The sequence below is a fragment of the Neofelis nebulosa genome, chromosome 6 (assembly GCF_028018385.1).
Source record: "Neofelis nebulosa isolate mNeoNeb1 chromosome 6, mNeoNeb1.pri, whole genome shotgun sequence".
Taxonomy (NCBI): Eukaryota; Metazoa; Chordata; class Mammalia; order Carnivora; family Felidae; genus Neofelis; species Neofelis nebulosa.
In genome coordinates this window covers 143,174,261-143,192,641 of record NC_080787.1, presented here as the reverse complement: position 1 = coordinate 143,192,641, position 18,381 = coordinate 143,174,261, and the positions used below count along the sequence as shown (strand labels likewise).

The 18,381-nt window shown below is 44.5% G+C and overlaps 1 protein-coding gene across 1 annotated transcript in view; it reads right to left on the bottom strand.

Annotated features, from left to right (window-relative positions):
• Positions 1 to 942: 942 nt before the first annotated feature.
• SCAF8 (SR-related CTD associated factor 8) overlaps positions 943 to 18,381 on the bottom strand; it is a 225,003-nt gene continuing 207,564 nt past the window's right edge. Inside the window, exons 23-24 of the transcript XR_009263417.1 lie at positions 12,291 to 12,440; positions 943 to 6,719 (exon numbers count right to left, since the gene is read on the bottom strand). The gene's annotated coding sequence lies outside the window, so the exon portion shown is untranslated. The remainder of the gene's footprint in view (positions 6,720 to 12,290; positions 12,441 to 18,381) is intronic.

Sequence of the window (18,381 nt, the reverse complement as noted above, 5' to 3'; positions counted from 1 at the left end):
GTTTCATCGATCTATTCTATTGGTTTTTTAGTGTCTATTTCATTTATTTCTGCTCTAGTCTTTATTATTTACTTCCTTCTATTGGTTTTAGGTTTTTCTAAAACCTATTTGTTTGTTCTTTTTTGCAGCTCCTTTAGGTGTCAGGTTAGATTGTTTGAGATTTTTTCTTGCGTCTTGAGGTAGACCTATATTGTTATGAAATTCCCTCTTAGGATAGCTTTTGCTTCACCCCAAAGACTTTTGGACCACTGTGTCTTCATTTTCATTTGTCTCCATGTATTTTTAATTTCCTCTTTGATTTTTTTGGCTGACACATTCACTGTTTACTAGCATGTGATTTAACCTCCATGTATTTGTGTTCTTTTCAAATATTTTCTTGTGTTTGCTTTCTAGTTTCATAGTGGTCAGAAAAGATGCATGGTATGACTTCAATTTTTTTTTTAATTTGCTGAGACATGTTTTGTGGCCTAATATGTGGTACATTCTGGAGAATTTTCCACGTGCACTTGAAAAGAATATGTATTCTTCTGTTTTAGCATGGAATGTTCTGAACATATCTGTTAGATCCATCTGGTCCAATGTGTCATTCAAAGCTACTGGTTCGTTGATTTTCTGTTTGGATGATCTGTCCATTGATGTAAGAAGGGTCAATGTCCCCTACTAGTATTATATTACTATCTATTAGTTCCTTTATGTTTGTTATTAGCTGCTTTATGGATTTGGGTGTTCCCATCCCATATTTATAATTGTTATATCTTCTTATTGGCTTGTTCCCTTTATGACTATACAGTGTCCTTCCTTGCCACTTGTTATAGTCTATTTTGAAGTCTATTTTGTCTGATATAAGATGCTACCCCTGCTTTCTTTTCACTTCCATTTGCATGGTAAGTGCTCTTCCATCCTTCGCTTTCACTTTGCAGGTGTCGTTAGGTCTAAAATGAGTCTCTTGTAGGCAGCAGATAGATGGGCCTTGCTTCCTTTTCTTTTATTTTAATCCACTCTGTCACCCTATGTCTTTTGATTGAAGCATTTAGTCCATTTACAAGTTTACATTTAATTACAAGTAATTATTGATAAGTAGGTACCTGTTGCCATTTTGTCACCTGTTTTACAGTTGTTTTTGCAGTTCTTCTCTGTTTTCCTCTTGCTGTCTTCTCTCATGGTTCACTGGCTTCCTTTAGTGATATAGTTGGATTACTTTCTCTTTATTTTTGGCACATCTATTACTGGTTTTTGATTAGTGGCTACCATTAGCTTTGTATATAACATCATATGCATATAGTAGTTGATAGCCACTTAAATTTGAACCCATTCTTCACTCCTCTCCCCACTACATCTTAGGTATATGGTGTCATAATTTATATCCTTTTATTTCGTTAGTCCCTTAATTGATTTTTATAGGTATGCTTATTTTTACTGCTTCCTTGCTTCCTACTTTTCTTATTCCTACTTATGGTCTTTCCTTTCTACTCAAGGAGTCCTCTATAACCTTTCTTGTAAGGACTGGGTAAAATTCCTTTAACTTTGTTTGTCTGGAAAACCCTTTATCTCTCCTTCTATTCTGAATGTAGCCTCACTGGATACAGTATTCTTGGCTGCAGATTACAGCACTTTGAATATATCATGCCACTCCCTTCTGGCCTGCAAAGTTTCTGCTGAAAAATCAACTAAAAGCCTTATGGGGTTTCCCTTGCATGTTACTATTTTCTTTTCTCTTGCTGCTTTGAAAATTCTCTCCTTATCACTACTTTTTGCCATTTTAAGTACTCTGTGTCTTGGTGTGGACCTCCTTGGGTTGATTTTGTTGGGGGCTCTCTGTGCCTCCTACGTCTGGATTTCTGTTTCCTCCCCCATATTCAGGAAGTTTTCAGCTCTTTTTTCTTCAAATAAATTTTCTGCCCCCCATTTCTCTCTCTTCTCTTCCCATGATTTCTATAATGCAAATGTTATTACACTTGATGGTGCCACTGAGTTCCCTAAGTCTATTTCCATTGTTTATTGTTATTTTTCTCTCTACTGTTCAGTTTGATTAATTCCCCTTACTCTGCCCTCTGGGTCACAAATTCATTTGTCTACTTCCTCTAGCCTGCTATTTATTCCATCCAGTGTATTTTTAATTTCAGTTATTGAGTTCTTCATTTTCTAATTGGTTCTTTAAAAAAAAAAAAAAAAAAAGGCTCCACACGCAGCATGGAGCCCAACTCAGGGCTCAAACTCATGACTCTGATATCAAGACCCAAGCTGAGAACAAGAGTTGGACACCTAAACAACTGAACCACCCAGGTACCCCTCTGATTGGTTCTTTTTTGTTTTCCAACTCTTTGTTGAGGGTCTCACTGAGGTTCCCCACTCTTTTCTCAAGCCCAGAGAGTTTCTTTATGACCATTACTTGAAATTCTCTATCAGGCATATTACTTATCTCCATTTCATTTAGGTCTCTTGCTGTTATTTTGTCCTGTTCTTTCATTTGGGACATATTCCTCTGTCTCCTCATTTTGTCTAACTGTCTGTATTTATCTCTACATATTAGGAAAGTCAGCTATGTCTCCTGCTCTTGAAAGTAGTGACCTTGTGAGAAAATGGTCCTGTAGTGCCCTATGGTGCCGTGTCCCTGTTCACCCAAACCTGGTGCTTCCAGGGTATCTCCTATATGTGGTGTGTGTGCCCTGCTTTTGTGCCTAAGCTGTTTTGCCCTTAGTAAGTCATCTGCAATGGCTCTCTTTGCCTGCTGCGGGCAGGATTTGGTCCCTGCAGTTGTCAGTGGCCCAGTCTGGAGCTGTCTTGGGTTTGAGTTGAGTCAGACCAGACGTTTGCCAGAGATGCAGCAGCACCGAACTGCAGGGCACTTTCTACGTGCTGCCCCAAGGAGCTTTTGTTGGTGGGCGGGGCCTGCAATCAGACCAGATGTCTACTCCCAACCCACTGCTCAGGCCGCAGTGGGACTGATGTATGTGGTTATCTTTTCCTCTTCCTGGGGTAGGAGTCACTGTGGAGCGGTGCTGGCCCTGGTCAGGGCTGCCCACACGATGCCAGGCTTGTGGTGCCACCTTGGATGGGCTCCAGCCAAGCGTGTATTGGAGGGGGCAGGTCTGCAGGAGAGCGCAGTGGCAGGGCTTGTGGTGCCAGCAAGGTCTTCTGTTCCCGGAGAAGACTCTCCACGATCCCTGCCCCTGTAGCACATGCTCTGAGATCAGTAAACAAATCTCCCTCTCTTATACCTAAGGTGTTTTTCAAACCACTGTTTCTAAGCTCTGTCTCCACGGGCTGTTTGCTGTGCTGCCTCTTTAAGTTAATTATTTTCTGAATCAAAACTTCAGACTTTCAGCTCCACTGCTTGAATATAGTACCTATTATAATGCTATACACCTTAAAGATGTCCGGTCAATTCTTGCCACAAGGTGGTTATACAGCCAGCATTTATTTTCACTGGAGCCTTCGGCATAGGAAATGTGTTTGCTAAGCCCATAAAATTTCCGTGAAATGCAAAACTTACAAAATATGAGCACGCCTTTCCTCTCAAGTTTCCCTTTATGGCCCTAAGTTCCACTTTCTCAGTTCCCTCATCCCATTAAACTTGCTCTTGGACTTCATCACAGCCTCTCTGGGTGGACCCTCCCTGAATTCCTTTTACTTCCTCCCAACCCCGTTCATTATGTTCAGACATTTCCACTCTCTCTTCAACAGCACAGTCTTCCTAACCTTCTGTTATGTACGTGCTGTGGCGGCTATTTATTGAAAAGCATCGGCGTTTGGGGTTTGGATGCCGCAGTTCTAAGTGGACCAGAAGAAAGGAAAAACATATACTTCTGCTTGCTGACAATAACTTACTCCACATTTGAAGTTGAGGGTTGATGTGGAGTCTTCTGATATACGCACAGGATCTTTAGAAGGGAAGTGATTTTTTAAAATTAAACTACCTAGAGAATGGTCTTGGCCAGGATATTAGCGTAGCAGCTTTCTCCTAGTAAGAAGAGCTATGAGATCTCTTTAGGTATACTGGTGTGTAGCTGAACAGGCACACATGAACTATTTTGTACCTCCTCCAAAAGTTATAATTTGGTGATGATACACAACTTTGGTTCAGTGTGTCAAAACTGGGGTACTAAGTGAGCTAAAACCTGACCTTGAAATGAGATTTATATGCTTGTCAATTTTTTTTAGTCCAATATGTCTCAAAAGAAAGAAAAAGTCTCAGGGTATCCTATAACTATTATAGTAAACATTCATCAAATATGTCATTTATAACATCTATTTATGCATATGAGGAATATTTGCATGTCAATACATATAGACTTACCTGATTCTCTAACGGCCTTATCCTATTGCATTTTTAAAAAAAGAATGTGCAAACTTTAGTGAGAGAATAGATAAATAGTGTCATGCAGAAAAAAAATCTGCTTTTTAAACTTTGTGTCTAATATATAATGTAAATACTCGTTGAATTAACAGATATAGAATGAATGAATCTTTACTGTCTTAAGTAAAACAATAATACCTTGACCTTGTAGCTACTCTTTCTTTTTTTAACCCGAACTTTCTAACTATAAACTTTAAATAAAGCCACAAGCTTTAAAATCCCAGCTTCAGCTTTTAAACCAGATACAGGTTTCTGTAAGACTATTTATAACCTTTCTATAAGAGATTAGATTTGTATCCTTACACTATGAACAACAGGTTTCCACTAAAAAATAAAAAATCATTTTGACATTAAAATTTTCTCTTCTAGATTATTATACAATTACCATCAACATCTGTGGTGCCCAAAGGCATGAGATGGATGAAATCTTTCTGCCCTCAATTCTTCTCCGCTATTGGATCGAATTTTTAAAATGGTGATAGTTTACCATTTCTTTCCAAAAAGGAAAAAGAGAAAGAAAACATAGCTGCTGTCTATTCTTTAAGCCTCTGGAATAGTTTCCTTCCTTCCTTCCCCCCACCTTCTATCCCCCTTCTCCCAAGAAGGTATGGGGGAGCTACGTTTGCACATTTTTATGACTTCATGTCATGGGAATGAGAACCTCGGCAAACACGCTTTCCCTTGTGTAATTCCCTAATAAAAACAGGCAGCCTGTTTTAAACAAGCAGCCCTGAGAACCGGAGACGAAGCAAGAGCCCAGCCCGGGAGGCTGCTCTGCCTTTTTTCCTCCCACCTCACCGCCTGGCTTTCTCCATCATCTGCAGACGCGTACCCTTGCCAGCAAGGCCACAAGCGAATCTCTAAAGCCCTCCCGGTTCCTTTTGACTAGGCGGACCCGACGGGTCCCAGGTTTCAGAAAATGTCTTTGGAAAAGCACCGTTTTCGACAACAAGAGGATATTAGTCGTGTGCCTGGAGGCCTAACTCGACCTGCCCTGTGACGGAGAAATGCACCCACCTCGGGGACTGTTAGGAGCCGGCAGGGCTCCGGTTGCTGCCCGCTCACGCAGAAACCCGAGGGCATCCTGGGTTTACCCACTGGAGGAGGAAGTGGCTGAGAAATCCAGCTTCTTGTCCCGGGGATGCGGTACTAGAAACGAGCCGTCCCGAGACGCGGCCTCTGCTGTGTCACCGGCACCATCCCGGCGGCGAGCTGAGCAGCGGGGTGATGACCACAGAGGGGGGACCATTAGCCCAAACGCTACCAGCTCCGCCAAGAGTAAACGAGCGAGCAGGCGGCGTGTCCGAGGGCCACCCGAGCGGTCCACGGCCCCCGGGACCACCATCCCCACCTCTTCCCCCCGGCAAAGGTACATTTTGCTCCCATTTCCTTCCAGCCCAACACAGCTTCAGCAGTGCGAGGGCTGACTCGTGGAGGAAGACAGAAAACGAAGTGCAAGAGAACGAGTCCTTGCCACCTAACTCCCACCCCACCGAGGGCCGGCCCGTGCACACCCACCTTGCCCGTCCCCCCTCTTCCCTGGTCTTCCTCCCCGCCTCGTGCCTCGGTCAGAGCATCCCTGTTTCCCACACAGCTGGGAGCCGCCCTGCACCTCTCCTGACCTCCACTCCCACAGCCACTGGGTCTCCAGCCTTCTTGTTACCCCTCCTGGTCTCCACCGTTCCTACCAGTTCTGCCCAGACGCGCACCCCAAGTTCCTGGCAACCCTCTGACGCTTCGGGACCGGCGAAGTGGCCTGAGTCTGTGAACACCTCCCAGGGTCTGTCTGGCAGGGACCAACTCTGTACTTCTGCCGCATTATGACTATTCGTTCCCTAACTGGAGAGTGGACCCGAGGGTGGGAGCACACCCTCATCTGTGAAATGGGACGACAATGTGACCCATCTCCCTAGGGGGTTACAAAATGCAAATGAAATAACTTATCTGAGGCACAGAGCTCAGGGCTTGGCACAGGATAAACATTTGATATGTGTTAGGTTATCACCAGCCTGTGAATTTCCTCCCCCTAGGTTAGTATACAGCGAGGGTGTTGCCGTTCCTGGACCAGGACTCAGAACATCACAGCCCTTTCAGGGCTGCTCCCCACACGAGTGGGCAGTTTCCTCCGCGGAGCCGTGTCCCTCTGCTGCTGGGCGCGTACATTTTGCAAAGCCCTGCTCAGTGATGGGGCTCAGTGCTTTGCCCCCCGTGGGGCAGGAGTCTCTTCCGTCTTCCCCTCTGTCACATTAGCTTCCTCCATTCGTTAACATAACGAGGTTCTGAAAAATCGCCTTCTCCCCTTTTCGCCTTTCTTCTGGGAGCTGCTCACGGATAACTCTCACAGCCTCGTGTTCACCTTTATCTGAGCGAGGAGATAAGGAATATTGATAGGGCTCTTTAGAGATGGCACCTCTCACCTGGCCCTCTCTGCTTTCCAGAAGCCACATGGGTAGCAGAGGCTCCCCTTTATTAAGATTCCATGGCCTCTCCTTTCCTAGCCATACCATGCTGCATCAAGCCAGATGTGGTTACACTAGGAAATGTCTATAAGGCACCAACCGTCATACATTTTCAAGGAAAGTGAATATCATCGACATACCTGTGTGTGTGCACATGCGTGCGTGTGTGTGTGTGTGTGTGTGTGTGTGTGTGTGTTCATTCATGCCCACAGCTTGGTGTAACACCTAACAGGCCCTACTGGAGACAGAATGTCTGGTTTAAATCCTGGCTCTAGTTCTTACACTAGTTCTGTGACCTTGGGAAATGACTTATCCCTCCAAACCTCAGTTTCCTCATGTGTAGCTGGGGATAATGATAGCATGTACCAGATGGAATCCTATGGGGACTAAACGAGCTCATATCTGTAAAGCACACAGTAAGCACCATTTAAGTGTTACACAAGCTAAAAGCAATGACAGAATCCTCTTATCCTGATGCTTTCTTTTCAACATATTTTCAAACATGAAAAATAAGTACTATGTGGCACAGTGTGGGCTGTGTCCAATGGAGGAGGTCTTTACTGCTCTTTGATGGACGGATATCTGAATTCACATTAACAACACAGCCCTGCATCACTCTGTGGAACATAGATGATTTCAGCACAAAACCCGCACTGCATAAAGAAACTCAACTATATGCTACTCTGGGGGGAGAAAATTCGCAGACTGGTGATACACCTAACGTTTATTGAGCGTTCACTCTACACCAAGCGCTGAGCTCAATGCTTTAAACAATTTATTTCATTTGCATCTTGTAACCGCCTATTGCAATAGGCAATATTATTGTCCCATTTCACAGATGAGGAGTAACCTGGGTCACTATAAGGATAAGCAACCTGCCCGTGGTCATAGACCTACTCACCAGCTGACCCAGAGTAGGTGGGGCTGATCACCAATTGTATGGGGAAAAGCTGGACTCTTCATTTTATTAATGAACTCCTTTCCATTTTGGAAATACGGTTCCAGATTTCCAAGGTAATTATCATCATTACCACATGGATGTTTATTGAATATTGGCTGAGCATTGTAATGACCGAGCCCTACCCTAGGCTGTGGCCTTCCGTGTTCCTTCCCCAATATCTCCTCTAGGTCCTGGGATGGAAGTGACACCATACACAACCCTGACTGCTGCTAAGGGCTTAAGCTATGAACTTTCTCAAGGGACATCTGTGCTTTAATTGAAACACTGGCGATGCCTTTGAGAAACCAAGGAATGATCATACACGATGCAATCTCGGACATTCCTATAAGCAACGAGGACAACTTAATTGAGGAGGACTCTCCCGAGCCCTTCCGTCGCTCCGACAGATCTTCCCTGAGAGTCCACATTTATATGAGAAAATATCGTAACTGCACTGAGTCATTTAGATACTTCCCTTCCTGGTGGGACCTTGGCCTGAGTTCTTCCTTGCTGCAAAGTACACATGGTTGTAAACTGTACCTATTTCCTCAATCGGTGTCAGTTCTGACAAGCCGATTTAGACCAGCTTAGCGAAACAAGAGCCAGAAAAGCAAAGCCCCGGACCCTTGCCATATTGATACAGTTAAGGCAGTTGATAACAGGGTAGATAGAAACTCGGGAACTCCTACGCGGGGAGAGGCAGATCTGAACACTGTGGACACAGGGCCGCCTGGATCACCCTTGTAAGGAAAATAGAGGCTCAAATCCTGAGTTTAATATAAAATGTGAGGACCAATACAGAAATCCAATGGTCTTTCCTTCCCCATTATTGAACTCAGGTCAGTTCACCAGCCCACCCATTTCCAGTCAGTAGTTGCGTGAGTTTGTCAGGCTGCTGTAACAAGCGACCACAAACTGGGTGGCTTTAGACAACAGAAGGGTGTTCTCTTCCAGTTCTGGAGACGGGAAGTCTGAAATCAAGGTGTCAGCAGAGGCACCATCCCTGGTGAGGCTGTAGGGGAGAACCTGTCCCATGCCTTCCTCTGCCCTTCTGGTCGCTGCCTCCAACCGTGTTCCTTGGGTGGCAGACACCTCGCTGTGATCTCTGCCTCTCCCTTCCCATGGTGTTCTCCCTCTGGGTCTCTGTCTCTTTTCTTCTTCTTCTTTTTTAAGTTTTTTTAACGTTTTATTTATTTTTGGGAGCCAGAGACACGGAGCACAAACTGGAGAGGCGTGGAGAGAGAGGGAGACACAGAACCTGAAGCAGGCTCCAGGCTCTGAGCCGTCAGCACAGAGCCCGACGCGGGGCTCGAACCCACAAACCGTGAGATCGTGACCTGAGCTGAAGTCGGGCACTTAACCAACTGAGCCACCAAGGCACCCCCCTGACACTGCTGACCCCAGCAACACTGCTCTGGGATCTCCAAACCTTCTCTAGGTTATTTTATCCCCGTCCCCAGGGACAAGGGCACAACCCAGCACAGCCACCAGCTAAACTCTCTGACCCTCTCTGTACCCCGACTCCCCCTACCCTATGCCTGAGCCCAGCACAAGTGTTTTCCCCCAGTCTCAGAGTAATAGGTGGTGGGGGTGGGGGTGGGGGCACTGCCCTTAGGATATCACACATGCTCCTCTGTTCTACAGTTTTCCTTTGAAGTGCCCCAAACGAACAACCTGGTTCTTAACTTTATGCTTCTAGAGATAGAAGAAGAGATTCTATTAGACCAACCCTTCTGAAGTGAAAAACTAGCAGTAAATCCAGATAAACTATTAAGCACACAGTCATGTTTGGAGCCATTAAAGAACTTCCCAGACACTGAGGTCTAGGACCAAAATCTCTGAAAAAACGGAATTTTGGAGACAGGAGCTCAATTTTAGGCTTCCCTTGTTCCTGTAGGCATTTGCCAATCGCTAAGCTGCCAAGGCAGCCAGACGGAAGGTATCTGCAAGAATTGGGACCCATAAAAGTCTGGCATCCAGAAGACATATAGAACTCAGACAAATCAATTAATAAAAAAAAATAAATCAGTCATTGCAATTAAAAAATGGGCAAAAGATTGGAACAGTTTCTACACAAAAGAAGATACCCAAATAGCTCATAAACATGCAAAAAGATGCTATCCTTCAGTCATCAGGAAACTAAAAACTGAGACAACAAAGAAACCCCACAACATACCATCCAAATGGCTAAAACGAAAAAAGGCGATAATCTCAAGTGTCGACAAAGATGTGTATATGTCTCATACACTGCTGGTGGGAGTATAAATTCATACAATCACCTTGGAAAAGCTTTTAAGAAAATGGCTACAAAAATGAAGCAGATGTAGAATCTCTGACCCCATAATTCTGCCCCCTTGCATACATCGACAGAAATGCACTTAACTGTGCTCAGTGTAGGGATAAGAATGTTTCTAGCATCATTACTTGCATGTAATAGTCCAAAAACCACACAACCCACATGTCCCTCAACAGTAGAATGGATCAAGTGTGATATATTCCTATTATGGAATACTATATAGCATGGTAAATGAATCAACTTTTGTATGAAACTTACAACATAATGTTGAGAGAAAAAAAGCCAGACATACATTAATTGGTACCAGGTAGTTCCAGTTCTAGAAAGTTAAAAACAGGTGAAACTAATCTGTGGTGTAGGTGGCAGGATAGTGGTTACCTCTGGGGACTGTGGAGGGAAGGGAGGTGTTCTAGAAGGGTCCTATTTGTCGAGCAGGACTGGGGCTACACAGGTGTGTTCATTTGGGCAAATCCACAAAGCTGTATGTTACAATCAGTGCATTTTTCTGTATAATATGTAATTTCAATAGAAATGTTAGTAAGACAAACATTTATCACACAGACTCTTGACACTGGAAGACGCTGAAAGTCTTGACACTATAGTTTTTAGTGCATGTGGTCTTTGTGTAAAATAGGATATAAACATCAAGACTGGAATTGCTTTTTGGATCTCATCACTAGACCTGTTCAGATCTGCCTGTTGGCAAGGCCTGTTCGTGGTCCTCACCTCCAAATGGAAGGTCTTGAGGTGAAATTCATAGATCACTCCACCTTCGTGAGCTTACCTCCAGATTTTGCCTGTTTTAATTTGGTATGAATTTTCTTTCATTCCTGCCAGAGTCAATCAACCAAGGACTCGTTCTACCCTGAAAAGCAAACTTGCTGTCACAGTGTTCTTCTCTCCAGCATGGAGGACACAAAGACACCAAGCTCTTTGTCAAGATCCCTCTGAATCCTTGAGACCAGGGGCCACTGCTCCCAGATCTGACCTCTCCAGCCACCCTGACCTTTCCTTATTTCCCTTTGTGCCACTCTGTTACCACGGAAAACTTCCCTGGTGTCCTCAGCTGCCTTTTAACACTGTACCCTGTCTTGGTGACAGGGACCGTAGGTCCTAAAAGGCAGGACTGTGCCTTACACTCCTATTTATTTATTTATTTATTTATATGAAATTTATTGTCAAATTGGTTTCCATACAACACCCAGTGTTCATCCCAACAGGTGCCCTCCTCACTACCCATCACCCACCCTCCCCTCCCTCCCACCCCTCCATCAACCCTCAGTTTGTTCTCAGTTTTTAAGAGTCTCTTATGTTTTGGCTCCCTCCCTCGCTAACCTTTTTTTTTTTTTTTCTTCCCCTCGCCCATGGTCTTCCGTCAAGTTTCTCAGGATCCACATAAGAGTGAAAACGTATGGTATCTGTCTTTCTCTGTGTGGTTTATTTCACTTAGCATCACACTCTCCAGTTCCATCCACGTTGCTACAAAAGGCCATATCTCATTCTTTCTCATTGCCACATAGTATTCCACTGTGTATATAAACCACAATTTCTTTATCCATGCGTCAGTTGATGGACATTTAGGCTCTTTCCACAATTTGGCTATTGTTGAAAGTGCCGCTATAAACATTGGGGTACAAGTGCCCCTATGCATCAGCACTCCCGTATCCCTTGGGTAAATTCCTAGCAGTGCTACTGCTGGGTCATAGGGTAGATCTAGTTTTAATTTTTTGAGGAACCTCCACACTGTCTTCCAGAGCGGCTGCACCACACTCCTTTTTAAATGCCACAGCCTTGGGGCGCCTGGGTGGCGCAGTCGGTTAAGCGGCCGACTTCAGCCAGGTCACGATCTCGCGGTCCGTGAGTTCGAGCCCCGCGTCGGGCTCTGTGCTGACAGCTCGGAGCCTGGAGCCTGTTTCCAATTCTGTGTCTCCCTCTCTCTCTGCCCCTCCCCCGTTCATGCTCTGTCTCTCTCTGTCCCAAAAATAAATAAAAAACGTTGAAAAAAAAATGAAAAAAATAAAAATAAAAATAAATAAATGCCACAGCCTTGGCATGGTCTCTTGAGCAAAGCTGTTGCTCAGAAGTATTTGCTATCAGATGGATAATAACACTTTTCCATGCTGGCCTCCTGAGGGGCGAAGTTCAGGAAGGAAGAATAGGAACATCCTGAGCTTAGTCTAATCCCTTTAATACACAAATCTGCCACACTCACGTGACTCAAGGATTCATTATACAAACCTGTCTGCGTGTCACACGTGGAGAAGTGGCAGAATGGGTGATGTTTTGGCCAAGCCGTAGTCCCGAAGCAGAAGGGGCACTGGGAGAAGGGCCTTGGGCTTCCAGAGCTCCTGCAACGGTGGGCTGAGAGCAGACACGCAGAATTCCTCCCTGATGAGGAAAGATCCTGGGTCAATTCTTGGTTCTACCCACGAGTCTCATTATTAATGACAGATGGTATTCATCAGTTGCCATAGCGTGCCAGGCATCATGCTATCTTTCTTTTTAAGTTTATTTATTTACGGGCACCTGGGTGGCTCAGTCGGTTGAGCGTCCAACTCGGCTCGGGTCACGATCTCACCGTCTGTGTGTTCGAGCCCCACATTGGGCTCTGTGCTGACAGCTCAGAGCCTGGAGCCTATTTCAGACTCTGTGCCTCCCTCTCTCTCTGCCTCTCTCTCTCTCTGAAAAATAAACATTAAAAAAAAAATAAGTTTATTTATTTATTTTTGAGAGAGGGAGAGAGGGAAAGAGAGAATCCCAAGCAGGCTCCGCGCTGTCAGCACAGAGCCTGACTCAGGGCTGAAACCCACGAACCCATGAAATCAAGACCTGAGCCGAAATGAAGAGTCAGACGCTTAACCGAGCGAGCCGCTCAGGCGCCCCCAGCATCATGCTACCTTATTTAATCTTCAAATCAACACGAGGAGGTAGAAATTGTTACTTTGCTAAAGCCGAAACGGGAGAAATAAGTTGTCTGGGTTTTCATGGCTAGTAGAAGCAGGAAAGCCAGGATTCAAATCCAAGTTCCCTGTCCTCCAAAGCAAGGGCTGAGGAAAACACGAACACAGAGAACTAGTCAGTCGTGAAAGCAGCCTAGGATGTGACACGAGGTACATATAAACAACTGTCTCACCAGACAGATTCTAAGTGCCACAGGAAGAGAACCCGCAAATGCAAGGATAGTTTCTGGCTGTGGGAGGCTCCGTCAGGGGTCCTAAGGTGGGCGGGGAAATGTCCTCTCCATGTTACAACATGATGAAAGACTGAATTCTCAAAGTGGTGGCCTTTCCTATAATCAGCTGGTGGGGCTGAGCCGAGCGCACATTTTCAGAATTCCTCCTTGAAGAGGAGGGATCTTGGATGTAGACATCCGTGGAATAGAATTGAAAAGCTAGAGCTGTGCCTCTAGGATGTCCCCTCCTGGCCACGCCTCCACCGGCTCTCTCGGCACCACGTGCAAGACCCTGAGAAGACCGTGGTGGGGGGCGGGGGGGGGGGGCGCTGTAATAGGACGTGCCTGCTCTCCAAATGCCTCTCAGACCTTGGTATGTTCACGGCTTTTTATTGCAATAGAGACACCAGCTCATCTGTTTGCAATAGAAGCAAATTGAGAAAGACTGGTTTCATAAATGTTTGTGGGGTATATTAGTATCTGGAGAAAATAGTAACTTTCTTTTGAAACAAATAAATGACTTCACTGTCATTGTCATGTTTGCTGTGATACAGCATTTGTGGAAGTTGCTACAAGTTACCGCCCAAAACTTCAGTGTTTACATTCAGCCTTTTGTATTTATATTTAGGCACTGTGGTTTACTTCCTTCGGCATACACCCCAGCACAGCTCTAGGTTGGGGCCCCGCATTTTAAAGCACGGGCTACAGATTCAGGGCCTCCTGAAGTCCCAAAATGGGGTAAATGGGGAAGGCGTGAGAAAGACTCCGAGTCAAGCCATGTTTTCCACTTATTGTGCAGAGCACTTTTTCTTGGAGATCTTCTAAGTTTGCAGTTCTTTCACTGAGGCTTTATTTGAAAGGCTGCCCCACGGGCTCCCAACTTGTGGGCTGAAACATTCTTCTATGGGAACACTGTCACAAAAATGGTGTGATATTAAGAGGCAGAAGCCATTCGTCTCCCATTTGCTCAAAGAGTGTACATGTATTTATTCCTTCTTCATCAGCTAAGAAGCGTGTACTCTGTGCCTGCCAGGCACAGCCCAAGCCCCTGAAAATATGAAGACGTGGCTCCCACCTTAGAGGAAGTTCCAGACCATGATGAGTTAGGCTTACCCCACTTGAGGACATTTGGGGGCCAAGGAAGAGGGGGCAGCCAAACCTACTACTTAGCATGCCATCCTACAAGAGGAGAGTGAACAAGCCCAGCCTGGGGGATCGGAGTCACCTGTCCATCATCAGCCTGGTGGCTTTCTGACGGCCACAGTCTTAGCTCGATGCCCAAAGTGACACATCTCTATCTGAAGGCCTGTTTGAGTTGTCAGCCGAAAGGACATGGGCATACTTTGTAAAACGTCAAAGCCTTCCGTCAGAGCCTGGAACAAAGGGAAAATACAAAACTGTGTTGCATTTCAGAGCTCAATCCTGCAATACAATCTCCAAGGCAATGTGGTCTTCGTGTTTTCGTACTTCATGCAGTTTGATCTTCTGGGTACTCCCACAAATATGTAGACATAATTTAAGTGAGAGGGACAGATGTGGCTATTGATTCGGTGGCTGTGAAAGATGGTGACAAGGAAATTAGACATAAGGAGTAGAACATAGTCCAGATAAAGGGGATGAACAAACAGCCTGCGTAGCTTCTCTGCTTGTGCCCCTGCTAAGGAAAAGTGGGAACATGGCATGGGAGGCCATAAAAGTGCTGCTCAAAATAAATACACGGGGTCTATATGGGAAAGCTTCCCTCGCTTGTCCTCAGAGTCAACCATTAACTAAAGTAGATGCTTGTGTCATCAAGGTGAGGCAACACTGCAGACATTAAGATCACGAGCTGTGGAGGATTGTCTGCATGGCTCAGTCAGTTAAGCGTTCGACTCTTTTTTTTTTTTTTTTTTTAATGTTTATTTATTTTTGAGACAGAGAGAGACAGAGCATGAATGGGGGAGGGTCAGAGAGAGAGGGAGACACAGAATCGGAAGCAGGCTTCAGGCTCTGAGCCATCAGCCCAGAGCCCGACGCGGGGCTCGAACTCACGGACCGTGAGATCGTGACCTGAGCTGAAGTCGGACGCTTAACCGACTGCGCCACCCAGGCGCCCCAAGCGTTCGACTCTTGATTTCAGCTCAGGTCATGATCTCATCGTGAGATCGAGCCCCACATCAGGCTTCTCGCTGAGGGTGAGCCTGCTTGGGATTCTCTCTCCCTCTTCCTCTCCCCCAAATAAATAAACATTAAAAAAAAAAAAAAAAGATGATGCACTTTGGAGCAAATGGAGCTGACAGGAAGGTTACTTCCATTACTTTCTAGCTGTTTGACCTAAGACAAATTCCTACAATTTCCTCTGGCTTCCTCAGTTTCCTCATGTGTAACGTGGGGACCATCTGGGGGACCAACGTGGGTGTTCAGTGCATTGGCCTGCCTGTGACTGGTGTATACATATATATGTATAATATATATAATTATATATATTATATACATAATATATATTTGTATATATTTAAAAATATATATTTATGTATATGTATATAAATATGTATACATAAATATATATAATATACATAAAATATATACTATATATAAATATATAATATATACATAAAATATGTGTTATATATATAGAATATATACATAAAATATATATTATACATACATATAGAATATATACATAAAATATATATTATATATACATATAGAATATATACATAAAATATATATTATATATAAATAGAATATATACATAAAATATATATTTTATATATATACATATAAAATGTTAAACATTAGTATTTAAATACCAGAATTTCCAAAAATATAATTGGTATTATATGTAATTTGTTTTATATATATGGAATTTTGAGAATCCCCAAAGGTTTTGGAGGAGGTGACTTTTCAGTATAAAAATGTAAAAAGCTGGCCCAAGCCAGCTCTTAAAAACTGCACTTCCCGGGGCCGCCTGTTGGAGGTGCTGCGTGTGTCCGGGGAAGCTCGAAGTGTTCATAAAAAGCAGATGCAGCCAGGCCTTAAATACCGGTCCCCCTCCCACACGACACATGTTTTTACACTTTCTCCAGCAGTGAGTGTAGTTTTAGTCTTTGGAAAAAGCTTCCTCAATTATATGAAATTAGTCATTTAGCACGTAGGAAGAATGCACCAGGAAAGAGCATTCAGGATTTCCATTTCACGAGACATTTCGGGAGAGGGCTGAAATCAGAGACGGGAAGGCTGTGTCACAAGGAGCGTGGAGGTGCCCCATCAGCAGGCCCTCCTGCTGTGTGCACCGTGGGTCCAGGCCTGGGAGCCGAGGGCCGTGTCGCATTCCAGCAGGGGCCTGCCTTCCCCACAGACACTGCAGGTTGCCTCGTGAAGCGAGTGTTGGTTCACATTTCTGCCAGCTTCTGGGGAAAATGCTTCTAGCTGCCCCAGGACAGGACACTCCCCCCCGCCCCCCACCACCTCATAGTTGCATGTGGGGGTCAGCTCACCATTGAACTCGTACTGCAGAACCCTGGGTCTTACTTTACACACAAACAAGGAAGTAGAAACAATTTTTTCCTGAGTTGTTTTAACTTCGTAACCATGACAGAGGCGGCTCTCCGTGACGGGCAGATGTACGTGGGAGCACAGAGGAATCTTTTTAAACTGAGGAAGACGAAGGGCACAGAATGTCTGTCTCACTGCTGAGGGTGGGGAGCAAGCCTTCTAACGCTCATTCATGGGCCCTTCCTACAAAACAAGGGCAAGGTCTGTACATGTTTTTTTCTGTGGGGGGAAGAAAAAGTTTGCATAATTTACATGGTGACTCACCTGTAAACCTTAATTAAAAATCTGTTCTGGGGCACCTAGGTGGCTCAGTCGCTTAAGCATCGGTCTTCCGCTCAGGTCATGATCTCACGGTTCATGAGTTCGAGCCCGGAGTCGGGCTCTGTGCTGATAGTGTGGAGACTATTTGGGATTCTCTGTCTCCCTCTCTCTCTCTGTCCCTTCCCTGCTTATACTCTCTCTCTCTCTCTCAAAATAAATAAAAATAAAACTTAAAAAAAAAATCTGTTCAAATTGTGTGGAATTTACAATAGTTGAGTAAAATGACTTCATGGTAGAGTTCTCTGCTGAATATAAAATTGATCATAAATTGAAGATAAATCCAAATCTTTCCCCCCACTTATAAATCCAAGATATACAGAGAAGCTCATAAATTCAGGTAACCCCTTAGTTTAAAACATTTAAGTCATATCAACCGAGCAAGAATTTTGAAACACGCTAACCCTTTCATGAGTTTTTGTCATTAAAAACATTCCAATATAATTAGGAGGAAATTAATTTGAAATATCATTTTTGTTTTTTTATTTTTTTAAGTTTATTTATTTATTTGGAGAGAGAGAAAAAGAGGGAGAGTGGGGGAGGGGAAGACAGCGAGGGAGAGAGAGAGAGAATCCCAAGCAGGCTCTGCACTATCAGGTTAGAGCCCCATGCAGGGCTCAAACTCATGAACTGTGAGATCATGATCCCATCCAAAATCGGACACTTAACCAACTGAGCCACTCAGAAGCCCCTGAAATACGATTTTTTTTCTTTTAATGTTCATTTATATTTGAGAGACAGAGAGTGTGTGTGTTGTGTGTGTGTGTGTGTGTGTGTGTGTGTGTGTGTGTGTGAGGGGGGGGGAGGGGCAGAGAGACGGAGACAGAATCCAAAGCAGGCTCCAGGCTGAGTTGTCAGCACAGAGCCCGATGCAGGGCTCGAACCTAAGAGCAGTGAAATCATGACCTGAGTCGAAATCGGTCACCCAATCAACTGAGCCACCCAGGTGCCCCTCTGCTGCAACATATTATTTTTAAAGGAGGTCTTATAGTCAAAACAGGTGAAGGGGATTAAAAGGTACAAACTTTCTGGGCACCTGGCTGGCTCAGTCAGTGGAGCATGGGACTCTTGATCTCGGGGTCATGAGTTAGAGGCCCCCTTTGGGTGTACTGTCAGCCTCTAAAAGTTATTTAGAAAAGCAGGAAATGAATCCATATGGACTTACTATCTGGAATATAGTAGGTGTTATAAAATAAACATAAGCATCTCTGTGGCAAGAAAGTCAAAAACTTTAAAAATTCTACCTGCCTTACTTTGTTCCCAGGGAATGTGATTATATGAGTGATGGGAAGGGCTGAAACA